The sequence below is a fragment of the Musca vetustissima genome, unplaced genomic scaffold, assembly GCF_032173495.1.
Source record: "Musca vetustissima isolate MV318-11 ecotype Yass unplaced genomic scaffold, APGP_CSIRO_Mvet_v1 utg7762, whole genome shotgun sequence".
Taxonomy (NCBI): domain Eukaryota; kingdom Metazoa; phylum Arthropoda; class Insecta; order Diptera; family Muscidae; genus Musca; species Musca vetustissima.
The window spans coordinates 778,058-793,692 of NW_026887718.1; the positions used below are offsets into that span (position 1 = coordinate 778,058).

General features: G+C 33.4%; 1 protein-coding gene across 1 annotated transcript in view; it reads left to right on the plus strand.

Moving 5' to 3' along the window:
• Positions 1–15,635, plus strand: part of LOC133335420 (uncharacterized) — a 38,567-nt gene that overhangs the window by 878 nt on the left and 22,054 nt on the right. The window lies entirely within an intron of this gene.

Consider the following 15,635-nt stretch of genomic DNA (forward strand, 5'->3'; position numbering starts at 1 on the left):
ATTTTTTTTTAAATGGGTGATATAACACGTATTTAATAGGGTCGGTCGGGTAGGCAGATTAACATAAATGGGAAGGTGGTAATTTGTTTCTATTCATGGCTTGGGCTGTGAAAGCAAAGTGTGAAAAGCAATTTGGTTGGTATACAAGATTTCTTATTGAATTTGTAACATGAACCCAAATTGAGAAATAAGATGCCTTTAATGAATATGTATATACCCTCAGCCTATGACATATGCTATACACACATAGGAGAGCAATTTTTCTTAAAAAGAAAAATCCTTATTTTTAATGGCGGGCATAATAACTCCTCGCTGGAACATCGGAATTTTAGAATTCAAACGTTGTTAGAAAGAGTACATGTCTGGATCTGGTATGAACTATGATTATAGACTCCCCTCAAAAATTATTTATTTTTTGATAATCGCCTATTTTGACTTCAAACAATGTTAAAAATAAGGAAGATCTTTACCGATTGGATTTATCACACTTCATGCGATAGCTATATACTCCCAACGTGTCCACATTTGGAACCGATTTTGAGTTATCGTGTCAGCCATTCGTAAAATGCGTTTAAAGTTTGAGAAACACTTCTAAATATATTGCTAGTATAAACAGTATATTATAATAAATAAGGCCCATCAAGTTAAGACCTCACAGGATTCACCATTCTCTTCGTATTATGTATATGTTCTTTATCAATCATTTGACCATCTAAGGGGCGGTACCAGAAGGTGTTGCCACATAGACGTCATATTCGGATTAAATCAAATCGGATACTCAATATGAAATCTTTGACTACGTCGAAGCTGTAGTTTTCCAGTTCCGCCGTTGGACCGAGTCTACTGGACGTCTTGCTCATTGATACCATGAGCTTGGTCTACTCGACATTTACTGCCAGACCCACTTTGGCAGACTCCTTCTCAATTTGTTGAAAGGTGGCTGTTACCGCTCGAAAATATTTAAAATCAAGTTGAAACCCTAAACGCGGACTATCTTTCAAAATTAAAGAACTCTATATTAATAATTACGAGAAAGTAATCAGGCTAACAATTTGTGATGTGCCACCAAAATATCTTATGTTACTTAAGCGGAACAGATGTCGCATGACCGATTTTGCCGAACATACTGCCCACAATTTCCTTCGAAGTGTTTCTTGCACTAACAACATTTCTTGGATTTGATTCGCCTTCATAGACCAGCACGGTAGATTGCTGTTTCGTTTCGGGCTCATACACACAAATCCACAATTCGTATAACGATTCTAAAAATGTCTATGAAGCCCTGCGATCGTATTGTTTACAACTTTCGACCATTCCATCCCTCTACTCATGGATATCCTTGGTCTTTGAGTTGTGCGGTTATATCATTTTTTTGTTGCCCCATCGAGTTATACAAGTTTATCGTTGTAACCCTATGAATGGGGAGATCACCTCACTCAGTTATGTGATTTGGATCCGCTCTGTAGCATGGGATTTATTTGGTTCTTCAGAAATGGCTATCCTCCAAAGTTGCATCTAATACTTTACAGATATATTTACCTTTTAGAACTTATTTCGGTAAATTTCGATTTGACTTCCCAAACATTTGGTGCACAATATTTCTTTGAGTGGCTATATATACTTGAGAGGATAATTTGGACTCAAGAAGTTAAATCTAATTTGTTTACATTATTAATAAGGAAAGATATATGTTTTTTACCAAATGATTATAGTTGTTTTAGTTTTTCTCTGCGCTTCTTATCAGATTTTACAAGTCCTAATTTAATATACATTCGAAATGAAATGAAAACACACGCCTTCATCCAAACCAAATGTAGGGCATTAAACAAAACAGCACTTCTCACTTGCACTATCGAAGAGTTTTTTCTCACTGACTGTCATTGGCCACTTTTACGGTTATAAATTACGGCAAAGAGCATGATCTCATCAGGGGTGATTTAATTACAAATGCCGTGAGATAGCCGTTGGCTTCTATAGAAATTATGAAGCTTTGAAAAAATTAACCTTTAATTTCTGGCTTCTTTTCTTCTTTTTCTTGCCAATGAAATGTGGATTATGGTGGTCAAGTGTTGAAAACCGACGACGACAACATCGACAATGTCACTGTTATGATGATGACCTGTTAAAAGAAAGTTAATAAAAATTTAAGTTTTTTTCCTCCAAATTTAATCTCCATCTAATCTTTTTGTGTATTTTTAATTTTTGTTGTTTTTTATACAGTTCCGTGTTGTTGTTGTTGTTGTTGCATTGATTCATATAAATTATTCTTTGTTGTGGCTGGTTGGGGTTTGATATTCACTCCACATTCTCCATAACATCAACGGCAGCAACAACAACAATTGTTGCTGCTGTTGTTGTTGTTGTTCGGTGTCGTTGTGGTAGTTATGTTGGTGGCGGTGGCACGAGCAGTATTTTTTCTGAGGCCAGCAACTTGGCCATAAACCAACTATCCAACCAACCCAAACATGAACAGAGTTTGGAGTGATTCCTGTTGTCTGATCTAAGAAACGAGTTTTTAACCTTTCACTTTTACAAACGTCGGCGTCGTCGTCGGCTTCATCGCCAATGCCGTTAAATAGAAACCGCAACGCAGTGTATTACCATTTTTTCAAGATACATGGATTGGTCTCGTTGTAGTTATTGTTGTTGTCGTTAGAAACCTTTTTTGCTCTGCTCTTAGGAATGGAGTTGTTGTTATTGGTTTTTCTCAGTATTTATTTATTAAAAAAAGAACCTGTTTCAAATTAAAGTGAAGTGTTTTTTTTTTTAATAACAAATGAATTGAATTTAAAGCAGAAAAAACACTTCCAAATCTAGAAATGTCAAGTGTGGTTTGAGGTAGGTGGTTGGTTGGTGGAGGTGCTGCTGTTGCTGCTACAGCTACTGATGATGACAATGATTGCAAGCAACAAAGTTTTATACAGACAACAACCAAGGAGCGGCAACTTATGTCTCAAACATGACTTACTTGGTTTATTGTCGGCTTGTTCTGCTTCTTCGTCTTCGTTGTCGAGTGGTGGTGTTACATGCCGATAAATCGTGTTTACGGTTCTTTTTTAATTATTTATACAAATATATTTTTTAAACGTTTAACAAGTTGTTGTTTTGTGTCGTTATACCTTCATGTTGTTGTTGTAATGTGATTTCAATATTAGGGCTTGACATGAGCACATACATACATAGCTAACCGTTTGTCTAATGATCGGTGTGACAGGGTCTCATACGCTGAAATATTCAGTTTAGTATCTAACTGCTTTATGTTAGATTTTTACGATGTTGTTAAGATTTTTTTATTTATTTTTAAAAATTGATGGTGTTTTCAAAGGAATGCAGTATCAGGTGCCATTTTGAAAGTGTAAGTGGTTATGTGGGCAGGTTGTGGGTTTATTATTGGCAAGTTGATGCTGTGACATTCCAGATCTCAAATAGACGGTCCACGGCTCTAAGTTCTTAAACATTTTTAATTTACAAAGAGCAGTTTCAGGGTATTCAAGTGCATAGATTAGATTTAATGCAGTTCTTGAAGAACAAATATTGGGACTAGAGAAGACTGGCTGCTGCACAGGAACTACCGAAGGGACCTCACGTCGTCTGGAACAAAAGATTTCTTTATAACATTTCTTAAAAAAACAGCTAGGAAGGACCTAGACGCAAAAACACAAAAACGAAATCAGTATCCTAGAATCAGGAATTCCAGAGTTAGCCCTTCAGAACATCCACAAAAGCTAATCTGATCAGAATTATGTTTTAATACAAAGATGCCACCGTAACAATTAAGGACTTCGTGGTTGTTCTCTACTATAAGAAAGTATTATAGCCACTATTCTCGTCGATCACTGCAAAGCAGAGCTGGTCTCTATAGCACCCCCTGGCAACCTTTGCGTAAGATGACCTTCATAAGATGAATGCATAGCAATTGTTGTTACCTTCTTACATAAAGTCCGGTTAGTCCTTTTGGGGTTCCCGGTCTTTACGGAAAATTCGGTTGCCGCGCTCGTCATCTTTATATTAGAGCTAGCTTCGATTGATAAATTTTCGTTACATTTTTTATTGACTTTGGATTTCCTATCAGCCCACTGGAGCCTCTCTTTTGCGTGTTTGGCGTTCGTATGTTATTCCGGAGACCTAATCCTCTTCGTCGCTTCCGAGCATCAGTTTGCTATTTGCGCTTTTTCTTCCTGGCCATATTTCTCCTTTCTGCCCCAGATAACTGCTTCGTTATTGTTGTGAGCTTGGTGATCTTCTTGGTGATCAAACTATACCATTACCTCCAGATCCACCATTTGGGAATGGATCCGAGAGGAGACTGACAACGCCCTCAGGGCCGGACAAGTTAGCTTAACAATTTCCGCTATTTCGATCACGTTTTCCAACTGGATTGGTTTCCAAACAGTATTTTTTTGTGACGTTGGAAATCATTGCAAAGAAATGTAAGTAACCCTTTGGCACTTATTTGAATAAAAAGGTAACTTAGAAGTCGACAAATAATATTTTCTGCCATTGGTGTGCATTTCTTGTTAGATCCTCTCTTTCCCCATATCACTAAATACACATTTACCAACCTCAAATGCATGTATTTTTCTAATTCCTTACAAAAACTTTCCATGCAATCTGAAAACATTTTTTAATTTTCCATAACCAAAAATATACGAAATTTATTTAATTTTCGGTTAATTATATTTACACGATTTTAATCGATTGAAGCTACTTGAACGCCTAATAAGTTATTAGCATTGATTAATGATTCGGTTACAAGTTGCCCGCGACGAACCAACCAAAGTGTTATCTAACTTTTAATAACTTCTTACATCATTTGTTTCCACGGGGGAGAAAAGTAATTAATATCCACCACCGTTTCCATTTGGTGTGTTAAAAGCCAACTAGCAATTATCGAAATTTAAATGCCACACTGTTTGACAGTTATAACTGACGTTTGCCATCACTATAATGGAGCCAATAAAATAATGAGGGTAAACAAAATCAATAATTTAACGCATTCAAGATAATCGGACGATGATAAATGAATTTTCTCAGTGCATAAAGGGCAAATATTTTTCACAGTTATATTCACATGTGTAGTGGTAATATTGATCTTTTGGAAATGATAAGATGGATTAAGTGCCTCCAATTTAGAGCTCTAACATTTATATTCATGTGACTGTGTATGTACAAGGAAATGCATTGTGCAAAAATTAATTACAGTAGAACTTCGATAATTCGTAATTCAAGGGACCAGCAAATTTGTACGAATTATCGAAGATTACGAATTATCGAGATTACGAATTAACGAGGTTAAAATAAAAAAAATGCGGATATCGAGGTTTTTCGAGGGGACCAAAATGCGTGTAAATTTTACGAAATATCGAGATTTTTTCAAGGGACCGACAGTTTGTTACGAATTATCGAAGATTACGAATTATCGAAGTTCTACTGTAATTTGATCTAAGCTAGTATGCGGAAATCATGGCATGATGTTCATTTTTGTTTTATAAAAATAAATAAAATAACTACAGAGTATATAAAACAGGGTCAGGGGTTCGTGGACAAATTCTTCGCAGATGATTAAATATAGGTCAATGATATAAAAGTATCGCCTCAACTTCTAACAATCCGGTTACAATTGTTGTTTTTGTAGCAATTGAAATACAAGATGGGATTTTTATAGGTTGTCTGGTTCGGACTCCTCTGTATCCTCATGGGCAGGACTCAGAATTCGGAGTTAGTTAAGTATACTTAGTTTGGGCGTTTAAAAACTTGCAACGTACCTTGAAGTCCTAGTCCACATGTTGAGCGTGTGAGGTATCGAGCCATTAATTCCTCCCTGTCGACACATTGGTGATCGGAATCTGTTTGCCATCGACCATTATGTTCAACGGGAGCTTAATTAAAGACGTCCAGTTTGGATGTGGACTTGATCGCGGATATTTTCATATTCCTCAGATTGAAAAAACTCACAAGAACAGCAATTATATATTATCCTCTCACATATGATATCAGGAATTAAGGCAAAAAAAAACATGTGGCCAAACAAAAAAGATTTAGAAATTTAAATGTTTTTGAAAGTTGTTTTGTTGCTTGCTTGAGATAAAAAAGATTCCATAGTTGTTTCGAAATACAATAAATGTTTAAAAGGATTTATCAACTGGGTGAAACGGTGGGAATGCAAGGATATTTTTGGTATCAGGGAATAAAAACATTTTTCTAAAGTTCTATAAACATGCGTGGATTTTAAAAAAAAAAATCCAATTCTATAAACAGGTGGGGACTTTTTAAAAATATTTTCCAGGTTCTATAAACATGTGGGGATTTTTTAAAATTAATTTTCTAGGGTCTGTAAGCAGGCGTGGATTTTTTCAAGTTATACAAACAGTAGCGGATTTTTTTGAAAATATTTTTTTCAGGTTATACAAATAGGGGCTGATTTTTTAAAAGTATTTTGGGTCTATAAATAGACTAACTAAATATTTTTCTAAAGTTTTTAATCACGCGGGGTTTTTTACAAATAGTTTTCTGGGATCTATAAAAAGGCGTGGATTTTTTATAAATAGTTTTCAGGTGCATATAGAACCAGCTGGCACGGGATTGTACTTGTTGTTTCCTTGTTTATTTCTTCCTTGGGACTTTAAGAATATGTTGCATTTATCAACCATAAATACTTCATATTTTGGGATAATTTTGCCATTTTAAGTTATAAGTTAATAAATGATTTTTCTGCTAACCATTGTCAGAATAATTAGATTTCATCAAAAAATATTGAAACAATAGATAGTAATATCAGAAACAATTAAAAATACTTCACATAGAGATTGAAGTGACTATTGATGACTTTCAGCTAAAATAGAATCTACTTACAAAATACTACCAAGCTTATGTTTAATTTCCATTAAATGTTAGCTGTCAAAATACATTCGATACTCAAATAATCCCTCAAATTATGAAATATCAATATTTTTTGTTTTCATCTGCACTCAAATAGTATTACGTACGTCGTACACAATATTATATAACAATTCAATAGAAAATAAATGGCATATCAAGGCTTGCTATTCACATGCCAGTATTATGAGATCGACCGACCGACCATTATTGTCATTATTCATACCGATGCATAGACATAGCAGAATGCCAAAGTCAGAACTCTTTTAATGGCCAAGACAGAATTTAAATTCTTTCGTAATTGCAACAATTACTGTTCGGTTGTTGTTGTTGTTTTTTTCTTTAGTTTTGCCGTTTTCTTTAGTGTTGTAGTTGCAGTTGTAGTAACTTTATCGAATTATTTAAACATTTAACTAAGCTAAACTAGAATGGAACCTCACAAACTGCTTGCGAGAGTTGGGGGTATCTATGAACTAGTTTTGTTGTTGTTTTTGTTTAGATTTTCTATTATTACCACATAAAGCTGTGGTTGGCGATGATGATGGCTTGTGGCTGACGGTTGGTGGTCGTTTCAAATGAACTCAACAACAAAAGACATAGATACGAATAAATGAACAGACAGACAGACATACCGACCGATCTACCGACAATAAGCCAGCCAATAAAAGCGAAATTAATCCGAGTTTAAACGCACACAGCCACAAAAAACATCAAACCTTGGCAGAAAAATTAAAACGTGAAAACGAAACGGATATTTTTGGTTTTTCAACGATTTAATGGTAATCCATTCTGCGGTGCCTGTGTGTGTTTTTTTATGCTGAAACTCAATTCAATGGTAAATTTTCAAAACGAACCGAATAGTTGCACACACATAACCACATAGTTACGTCTGTTGTTCAAGAATTGTAATTATTTGTGTTTAAGTAACTAGTTGCCTTTTTGCTGAGTTTAAGCTGTCAGAGTAGTGCAAACATAGGTGATTTATTGAATCAGGGTAGTGCAAAAGCTTTTTTGCTTAATATTTTAAAAATATCTATATGTTAATAATGTATGGCATATGGAAATATTAAAATGCAATTATTATTAAAAAATATTTCTTATATTTTATTAAATCACTGCTTAGTAGATTTTATATAGATGTTTAGTAGATAGAAAAATACCGAACCGAATCAACATAACTTATACAGCATAATCATATAAAAGAGGGACCTTTAGACTTTGGCATCACATAAAATTACATATATTAGGGTGGCACATCGACAATTTTCATTTACTTCACAAAAATCACAATTTTAGAAATATAGTAGAACTTCAATATGCTATAATGAATACGTTGAAGGTGGACATAATTTGATGTATCGAAGAGAGGGTGTTCGATCCATTTCTTAAAGTAAGTCCAAATCAATAAATCATCTGTTGTTTTTGCTCAAAACTTAGACGTTATGTATACAAAAACATAACAAAATGTACCAAATTTAGTAGCATCTGAACAGATAGAGAAAAAACTTGAATTTTGGAATGCGAATCAAGGTTGTAGAGGAGTAGGGTAGATATAAGGAGGTGGTTTTTGGATGTGTACTTATGTGTACGAAAAGTACTAAATTTGGTACAATCTGAATTTGGATAAACCGATGGAGCTGTAATCCTGAAATTTGAATTACATTATCGTCGGAGTGTAGGATTGGGATATGTAGGCAGTTTTGGAAATATGTACTTATGTGTACGAAAAGTATATTTGGTACAAATTGGATTTAGATGAAGCGATAGAAGTGGTACACCGAAATCTGGAAATAAGATTACTACTGCAATGCCGAATAGATGTAGGAATGTAGTTTTGGAAATGCATACTTATGTGTACTAATGGTACTAAATTTGGTACAATTTAAATTTTGGATGAACCGATTTTGGATATTGGTTTTAAATTTTTTACATATAGGTACTAAATTTGATACAATTTGAATTTAGGTGTAGTAATGGTACTAAATTTGGTTCAATTTGAATTTTGGATGAACCGATTTTGGATTTTTGTTTTACATTTTTTACTTATAGGTACTAAATTTGATACAATTTGAATTTAGGTTAATCGATTGAGCTAGAATCCTGAAATTTAAAAATAAGATTACAGTTGTATTCTGGTGTGTAGGAAGTTTTGGAAATTTTTACTTACTAATACTAAATGTCATACAATGTTGATTTGGGTGAACCGATCGGTCTGGAATCCTGAAATTTGGAAATATGGTTACAATAGGATTGTAGGCTGTAGGTAGTTAGGGAAGTTTGTACTTATGTGTACTAAATTGTAGTAAATTTATTACAATTTGGATTTTGGTGACCCGATTGAGCTGGAATCCTGAAATTTGGAATTAAGTGAAGAATTGGGGTATGGATGTAGTTTTAGAAAATTTTACTTAGAGTCCTAAATTTGATACAAGTTGGATTTAGGTCAATCGATGGAGCTGGAATCCAGAAATTTGGAAATAAAATTGCTATTGAATTTATATGCTGTAATTAGTAATGGAAAATTGTACTTATGTGTACTAAATAGTACTTAAATTGATAAAATTTTGATTTAAGTGAATCGATAGATCTAGAATCCTGAAATTTGAAACTAATACAATAGATAGACGACAGCCTTAATTTGCATTAAACATTTATTAATTTGAATTAATATTTACCCCTGACAGACGAGAGTTTCTGCATTTACGAAACAGTTTTTTGTTTTAAAACATTTGTTTGTCAGTATGCAGAAAGAAAATGCTTACAATTGTCCCGATATTTTTCGGGATTTACATCTTTAGGAAATAGATACATGACATAAAGGAAGAATAGAAGCTATGCTGTTAGCAAAACAGCCCCCCAATTTGAAAAAGGTTGAAATATGCCTTTATTTCTTATTTTTAGTTTCATAAACATAAACAAATTTGACAAGAAACAATTAATTTTGGACAGCATTGCCATATTGAAATTGCCTAATTCAGTATAAATTCAGTTCGATTTTTTGCATTAACAACACATAAAAATGAGGATAATGTACAAGTTAATTTGAATTAAGGCTGTTAATGCAAATTAAGGCTATCGTCTGTCTAGATAACTTTGGAGTGCAATTGGGGTACGGATGAAGTTTTGGAAATTTGTACTTATGGGTACTAAATGCTATTAAATTTGATACAATTTGTATTTAGGTAAACCGATGAAGCTGGAATCCACTTTAATTTTTAACACCCTGTAACTCACAACTGAATGCACCAAACAAAAAACAACAAACTATTTTTTATTACGAAACGTCATCCTTCCAAGGAGCATAAATCTGAAATTGTTTGATCGATACTTTACGAGAAATCTATTAGTACAGCCATCCTTTTTCCCCAACCTAATATATAAAAAGTTGGGTTCGGCCGATCCTAACGACTTTTTACTTGTATTCCTGCAAAAGCTTACTGATTTCTAGGCGCCAGAAATGCTGTTAGTAGTTAAATATACAAAATTAATATAATCATATTTGTAATAAAAATCTGAATACCCAATTTAACAGTCACCTATACGAAACAAATAGTTATCTAAATAAATTTAAATGGAGTTTTGAAGCATTTGTTTTACTTGTTTTTATCAAATTGTATTAGTATGTGGTTTTCATACAGAAAATTCAAACCACTCCAATATCTAAAGTGGTTTGAATGGTTTTTCTTTAGATATCTGAACACCTGAATATGGCAGTTTAGTTACGAATTTTTTTTTGAGAAACCTCAACTATTGCTCAATCAATGTAATTAATATACATACAACAATATATGTATGTATGACTTAGTTTCTATTTGGTTAAAATACAAATTTTCGATTAGATTTTATGATTTGTCTTTTGGTAACACCAACAACAAAAATTTCCTACTCCAATTCTGGTTTTTAATTTTTTTTTGTTTATTATTGTGCAAAAGTTCATTCAACTAAATTAAAGCAACTGAATAAGTCACACACACACATTCACATACACCAAGAAGTTCGCCCAATACACGCTTAAACTGCAAATTATAATTGTTCAAGCCAAGAATACCAAATGAATGGTGTAAATATGGCCAACATAAAATAGTCAACCATTTGTTGTAGTTTTTTTTTTCATGTGAATTAACATATTTTTCATGTTCTCTTTTTTTGTTTATTAAATTAGCGTAGTGTTGTTATTCTTGTTGAAAAACAAAAATAAAATCATGTAGACGCAATACGTCGACTATTGCATGAATTTTCACTAATTAGCACAACCATAAAATGGGGTCTTAAAAATATATCTATTCACCTTATCTTGTGGACAATACCGCCAATGTGGCTTAATGTGACTTGTGCAAAGTTGTTAAGATATTACCAGCACGAAGAAGAAGAAAAGAAAAAACAGAAACTAAAAGAATGGGATTCATATAATTTGCCACTACCCTAGACCATTATTGAGTAATAAAACCAAAAGTTATGGCGACCATAACAAATTATGGCTTAAATGCCAAAAGAGATTTGCTTGAAAGCAAAAACAACAATAACAATAACCACACGCAAATGAAACCTTTCAACAAACAGCATTGAATGGTAAACAAGGGATTTGTGTAGAAGAATAATTTTCGTTTTTCTTTGCCTAGAAGAACTATGATTCCCAATTAGCTGAAGAAGGTGAAAATTTTCTTTGTGCAAAGCCGCAAGCAAAAAAGGCAATAATAAAATTAGCGTCTTTTCAAGATGAACTTGAAAATTCTAGTGCTGTAGAACAGTCAACATTCGTAACCTGTTGAACCGAAATGTAAATCACATACAATTTATATTCAAATATTTAAGGGGTTGGCTTTGATTGGTTTGAAAAATATTAATTTTATTTGTGCCCTTAAACATGATAAAATATTTGGTTGGGGAAAAATAAATCCATTATTTTTTCCGGTAAATGGCTGTACTGATAGATTTCTCGTAAAGTGTCGATCATACAATTTCAGATTTATGCTCGTTGGAAGGGAGACATTTCACATTAAAAAAAGATGTGAGTTACAGGATGTTAAAAATGGAAGTGGACAAGAGACAATTCGGTACATTTTAAGTTTTTCTTTGACAAAGTCGAAAATGCAAACCATGCGGCTAAAACTGTGAATGATGTTTATGGTTCCGATACTGTAACAGCCAATTATGTGCAATTTTGGTTTAGTAGATTCCGTTCAGGAATTTTTAATGTTAAAGATGCACCTCGCACAGGTAGGCCGAAAATGTCGATAAAATCGGAGCAATTATCGAAGTTGGCCGGCATGTTAGCAGTCGTAACATCGCCCAGGAGCTAAAATCGACCATAAAACTGTTTTAAACCATTGACAATTGACCAGAAACGGCCAGAATTGGTCAACAGGATAGTTGTCGTGTTCCACCAGGCCACACACATCAACAGTGACTCACTACTAGAGATTTTTGCATATAAGGAGCAGGACTTCTATGAGAGGGGCGTTATGAAGTCGCCTTTAAAATGGCAACAAATCATATAATAAAACGGTGTAGGTTTGGCTTAAATCGGACATTCCGAAAAACATGTTAAAAAAGTCCTCTACTTCATATAAAAATAATGGATTTCCTTTTCTCCAACATACTATATAACGTAATATGTTTTGTAAACAAAGTTTATATCGGGCAATGGCTGCAAAATTTTAGGCAAACAATTAATTTAGCCACGTAAAAATTCAATGAAAATTTGGTTGATAAAACTCTGACACAAAATAGAAATTATAGTCAATGTGTGGAAAATTTCTTATTTTTTAGCGAGTATATTAAGAAAACTTCGCCATAGTTCAACTTTTTGATTTATGATATGATTAATTTTTTGTGGCAATTCTGCTAGAAGAAAACGATTTATATCTTTGTTTGCGGCTATTCAGATTACATGTCATCAGTCAAATCGATGAAGCATGTCCTCCATCTATCTCGATTTAGAGCTACCAGCAAATAATTAATCCCGCCATAAATCAATCAAATGGTGCCGAACGATTTTCCCCATCTTCAAACTTGATGTTATCGTGCACATCAGCCAGCAAGGCAACGGGAGGACATTTGTAAATCGACTGCAAATTGTCTAAAACTGATTGGTTCAAATATATTTGGGGTTGTACCAAATTGTATTAGCCATTAGGCTGTGGGTATCAGCAAATTAGTGTGAAGAAAATCGAAATTGTATATTGTCTGACACCTTTTACTCATCTTAAATTTTTTCTACATGTCAACATACATCAATTCGTGACTTTCAGTGAAGAACTAAATATAAATAATTTAATATTCATATTTTCCTAAAGAAACTATTACGTATTTAAACTTGATAAATAACTCATTTCTATACAGAACTAAAATTTCCTAAATGGTCAACAATATATCATATCGAAATAATTCTATATGACATAACTATTTTTTCTGTGGTGTCACAAAACCTATTATTCTGTATACCAAATTGAGATTTGTTATAAATATATGTATCACAACTAATAATACTAACGAGGGGGTTCTGTTTTATATCAAAATGTTGTAGTTTGATTAATTCGATTTAACCATATTTTCAAAATTTGAAGCATGTTTGTGTCTTAAGTCTTTTGTTTTTAGTCTAGTCTGAACTAATGTAAACATAAAACATACATTTAAATTTGTTTTAAATTTGTTTCGATATAAAATGTATGTAGTTTGCCTTTACATTCTACATTATTTACAAGCAATTTATTCCCACAAATGTTCTCCTCGATCAAAAATTCATGTAGAATACCAATAGATATAATTATAATTTTATTTCATTTTTTATTCATTTCATTAAATATCTATTTTTTATTCATTAATGTTCCCTATTCCTTTCATTTTATAAAACAATATTAAATTGTAAACGGATACAATTATCGATTTCTCTTTTTGTCTTAACAAAATATTTTTCAATATATACATATCGTATAATGCCTGGTATATTTATCTATTTTATTACCTACCAGCAATAAAATATTGTGTGTCATTTCATACTTACCCTCAGCCAAAAGTAAGTCATTATTCTTAGATCTTGTTATTTTCAAGAATTTACTTTTCCTTATGTTGCAAAAAAGACGACCGCATGAGCGATCGCTAGCGTCTAGTCCGTGCATGTTTAAATATTGTAGCTTATAAGCGTTAATTAGAGTTTAACCCAAATGATGATGGTGGTTTATTCACAGACGTGTAGCAATTTTATGCTTCGGTCATTTAACCGATCACTTGTTCTCTCGTTCTTTGGAGTCGGGGTGTTTGTTGGTTGGTTGGCACGCTGGTTATGTTTTACTTTTCATTCACGACAACATTCCAAACTAACTTGTTCTACTTGACGTTAAGTAAGCAAATGGCCTTGGACGATTAAGTTGTCGTTAATGATTGGTAGATTCTTTCATTCCCCCCACCATTCTGCAGTAAAATTCTTTGCAAATAATCACGAAAAACTTGACATGCATAAGTCGTTAAAAATGCTGAAATTTTTATTAACACGGATGGATGTGAGAATTTACGTCTATGAAAACCAACTACTGGTAGATAATAAATTAATGACTAGAAGGATTATATTTATTCAAGATATATAACCTTCAATTGTACTTTTTTATAAATACATTATGGACAAACCTCATATTGACGATTCCGTGGAGGATATATGCAAGAAGATATATACGAATTATATCCAATTTCCGAGAAAAGCTCTGATGTTAACTCTGAATCAATAATCGAATCTGAAAGTAAGTAACTCAGAACCACAAGTATTCAATAGGTAAACCACTATCTGCAATGACCGACTATGTTTGCGATACTAATATTATTGATTAATGGATGCTATGATTCTTGAGGGACTACTAGAAATAATGAAATATGAATTTAATGTAACATTTCTGCCCTTAGCAATTTTGCTTAGAAATGATTTTAAGTCAGTTTTTATACCCTTCACCACACTGTGGTACAGGGTATTATGTCTTTGTGCATATGTTTGTAACAGGCAAAAATAATCGAGATAGACCCATGGTTCCTTTTGAGAATATGCATAGAATCACTTTCTGAGTCGATTTACGCATGTCCGTCCGTCCGTCCGTCTGTCCATGTTAAATTGTAAACAAAGTACAGGTCGCATTTATGATCCGAATTGGATGAAATTTGGCATAGGTCACTTATTTGGCCCAAGGACGAACCCTATTGAAATTGGGAAAAATCGGTTCAGATTTAGATATAGCTCCCATATATATATTTAACCGATTTAATGTAAACAGTCCCTATATAACTTTCGATTTGCACGAAATTTAGTACAGCCTAATCATTTAGGTCTAGAATGATGTCTGCCAAGTTTCGTGAAAATCGGTCCAGATTTAGATATAGCTCCCATATATAGTTTCGTCCGATTTCATGTAAATGGTGCCCCAAAGTCCCTATATATCTTTTGATTTGCACGAAATTTGGCATAACGTACTGAATTAAGCCTAGAGTGATGTCTGCCAAGTTTCGTGAAAATCGGTCCAGATTTAGATATAGCTCCCATATATAGTTTCGTCCGATTTCATGTAAATGGTGCCCCAAAGTCTCTATATATCTTTCGATTTGCACGAAATTTGGCATAACGTACTGAATTGAGTCTAGAATGGTGTCTGCCCAGTTTCAAGAAAATCGGTCCAGATTTAGATATAGCTCCCATATATAGTTTCGTCCGATTTCATGTAAATGGTGCCCCAAAGTCCCTATATATCCTTCGATTTGCACGAAATTTGGCATAACGTACT